This window comes from Capricornis sumatraensis, chromosome 19 (assembly GCF_032405125.1).
Source record: "Capricornis sumatraensis isolate serow.1 chromosome 19, serow.2, whole genome shotgun sequence".
Taxonomy (NCBI): Eukaryota; Metazoa; Chordata; class Mammalia; order Artiodactyla; family Bovidae; genus Capricornis; species Capricornis sumatraensis.
Window position 1 is genome coordinate 8,630,611 of NC_091087.1, and position 3,706 is coordinate 8,634,316.

Here is a 3,706-nt window from a genome sequence, read left to right on the forward strand (position 1 = left end):
CGGTTCATACTTCGTCTTCCACTTCAGGAGACATGGGTTCGATCCCTGGTCAGGGAGCTATGTTCTCCACATGCTGCGTCCACTCTCCCCCAACTGAGGAAAAAAGGTCTTTAAATATTTCCATCTACCACATCTAGTCTATTAGCTGTTCTTTTTATTAGAGCACTTATATTTTCCCAGAAAAATTGAGTGGAAAGTACACAGAGTTCCCATTTACCCCTTCCCAATGCATATACACAACACCCAGCCAATCAACATTGCCCCTGTGCAGGAAAAGACCAAATAAGCCAAGATGGCCTGGTCAGAATTTCTGGCACCATGGCCTCTCCCTCCTGCCCCATGTCTTGTATATAATGGTTATGTAACAGCTGTGATGACTTATAGCACTGTGCATGCATTTCACAAGGTACTCACTTGTTTACAGGTTACTTTGTGCAGTACCCCTGCATGAGCTTCACCACGGAAGCCCTGGCTGCTGCTGCACCGGGGCTATGCAGGGCAGCATCGTGCTTATGTTATATGAGGTTATGCTATGGCTCTGTATGGTTACATTATGGTTATGTTGTGGCTCCTGCCACGGCTGCTGTGTCAGCCAGGAGAGAAGCTGTTATTGCTGCTGTGCCAGCCAGGAGAGGATAAACAGTCTGCAGTTCCTACAGCTCCTTGTGTCTTCTTCTAGCCTTTTAGCTTGCACCCTGCCTACCCTGGGTTCAGCAAACAGTGCAAAGAGTATGAACAGCAAGACAGCTGGTGTCACAAACAGGATCACTGATATACCCCCACAGTGATACATTTGTTACAGTTAATGAACTTACACTGCATATCATCAACACCCTCAAGTCCATAGTTTAGAGTTGATGTTGTACATTCTATATGTCTTGACAAACAATAGCATTTATCCACCATTACAGTACATTGACTATTTTTACTGCCCTAAGAATCCCCTATTCATCCTTCCCTCTCCCCAAACCCTAACAACCAGTGCTCTTTTCATTGTCTCCATAGTTTTGCCTTCTTTCAGAAGGTCATATAGTGGAATCATATGTAGCCTTTTCATATCAGTTTATTTCACTTAATAATACACATTTAAGCTTCCTCCATGGTTTTGTTGCTTCAAAATTTTGGCAATTATGAATAAAATTGTTATTCATGAGCAAGTTTTTGTGTGAACATAAGGTTTCAACTCATTTGAGTAATGCAAAGGGATATGATTGCCAAATCATATGAGAAGAATGTGTTTATTTTTGTAAGAAACTGCAAAACTCTATTTCAAATCCATTCTGCATTTCTACCAACATGACAGTTCTTGCTCGATATCCTTGCCAACATTTGATGTTGTCAGTTTTGTATTTTATCCATTTTAATGACTATGTAGTAGTTTCTTTTTTAATTTGCAATTTTCAAATGGCATAATTCATTTTAACTGCTTATTTTCCATTCGGATGTCTTTGGTGTCTGTTCAGATTGTTTGCCCATTTTATTTATTTATTTTTAAAATAACTACAACTTTATTAAAAGTAAATAAATGTAACATATAATATGTACAGATGGCACATGGTGCCAATTTTATTTGCAGATAGTATTCCAAAGTTCACAAGTTACACCTTTGCCATAGCTTTGGCTAAATTTTGAACTAGTGCAGAATTCAGCTGTGCTAGAGTGCTGATCTTAGCATGCTTAGATGTGGCATAGTTGTTCTTGATAGCCATGTGCTTTGAAAGCCCACGGTTCACCATGACCACATTCTTTGTCAGGTGTTGCATAACAACAAGAAGGGATTCTTCAGTGTATGACAGGTAATGCTGTAGAGTTGGTGTCCATTCACCATTATCAAGAATTTTCAGTGCTAAGCAAAAAGTTCCCACTGCAATCTGAGAAGGAGGAAAATGCACCATAGTGTAGTCCAGCATAGTTAGTTCCATCAAATATTTGGCCAGAGTATGTAGCTCAACATCAACCTCTCCAATCTTAGATGCTCTCCGAAGGAAATGCAGGGGTAGAGGGCGACCCAGACTAAAATTTAGAGCTCTTAGAACCTTCATTTCCATGTGTCTGATTTGAAACTTGGTGTAGGTGTTGTCAGTCACAAAGGCAAAGTCACTGATTTCTGGAGGGTACATTTCCTCATATTTGCTTGCAACAAACATGGCAGTGACTCCAACCAGCTGCAGCATCTTCTTGGGCACACAGTTATCCTGCATGAACCGATCAGTTATGGAAACAGTCAGTACATGGTCTCCTGCAGTAACCTGAATTTCATTTGAACTTGCACTAGCCAGTCAATTAGGATGGCTTGCATGTTTCCAGTGACTTCACGACCCATTAGGTATTTTGGTTTGACTGCTTGCTCTTCCTCAAGTTGTCTTAGATAAGCATAGATATCTTTTACATATTCGCTACAAAGGTTTGGATCCGCTCCGTCTTCTGCGTCCATATCACTCATTGCAAGAATTACATCTGAGAAAGCCTGACATAGATATTCTTCTGCAGGGACACAGCCAGATGTTTCCATGGGGCTTGGAGAGGGAGTATCGACCAAAATAGGCTCGGGGAAAAGTTTCTCTTCCTTAACAGGCTCGGGTTCCGGCTCTGGCTCCGGCTGGGGCTCCGGCACAGGTACAGGAGCCTTTTCCAGAGGTTTTGGTACTTTTTTAGCAGTAACTTTTCCAGCAGGTAAAGTTTTTGCTTCCTTTTTCAGAGGCAGTTTGGCCTGCGGTTGTTCACTGACTTTGTTACCGATGTCGCCAAGAGCTGTTCGGGGCCTCAGCCTGGGCTTAGAGGTTGCAATACCGGCCACAGGCACGCGCTTGGCCCCTGCCATACTGATCTTTGCCTTATTTTCAGCATTAATCTTCGTGTTCCTGGTGATCTGGAGCGCCATGTCTTCTTCGGCACCAGGCAGCCGCTCAGCGAGGAGGAGAGCACTGGAGTCCCCGACCAGCGGGGAGCTTGAATCAACCTCAGGCCAACAGCTGTTCCTCCGCAGCACGCCAGGCTGTTTGCCCATTTTAGAATAACGTTGTTCTTCTTACTGTTGAGTTTTAGTACATTTTGGATAACATTCCTTTATCAGTTGTCTTTTGCAAATGTTTTCAGCCAGTCTGTGGCTTGGCCTCTCATTCTCTTTTCAGTATCTTTCAGAAAGTGCATGAGTGTGTGCATGCATGCTAACTCACTTCAGTCTTTGCCTGACTCTTTGCAACCCTATGGACCATAGCTTTCCAGGCTCCTCTGTCCATGGGATTTTCTAGGCAACACTACTAGAGTTGCTTGCTATGCCTTTCTCCAGGGGATCTTCCCAACCCTGGGATCAAACCTGCATCTCTTATGTCTCTTGCATTAGCAGGTGGGTTCTTTACCACTAGCGCCACGTAGGAAGCCCCTTTCAGAGAACAGTAGATTTTAATTTGAATAAAGTTCAACTGACAAATTATTTTTTCATGGATTTTCCATTTGGTATTTTACCTAAAAAGTCACCACCAAATCCAAGGTCATCTTGTAAAGCAACAGGACCCCATGTGGCCTTCCTGGGACAGAAATCCTCCCCTCATCAAGTTGTCTGCCTGTCTCTTGTTTGTGGAAAAATTTAGCCAAAGTAGAAATTTAATAAGAGAAATGAGAAAAAAAAAAGAAGCAAAGGAAAAATAGATGACAAAGTAATACTAATTTAGCCATTAAACAAAATCAAGGACTTTTAAACACTGTT

At 42.3% G+C, this 3,706-nt stretch overlaps 1 pseudogene; it reads right to left on the minus strand.

Moving 5' to 3' along the window:
- Positions 1–1,598: 1,598 nt before the first annotated feature.
- On the minus strand, positions 1,599–2,881 carry LOC138095470 (G2/mitotic-specific cyclin-B1 pseudogene; annotated as a pseudogene).
- Positions 2,882–3,706: the final 825 nt, after the last annotated feature.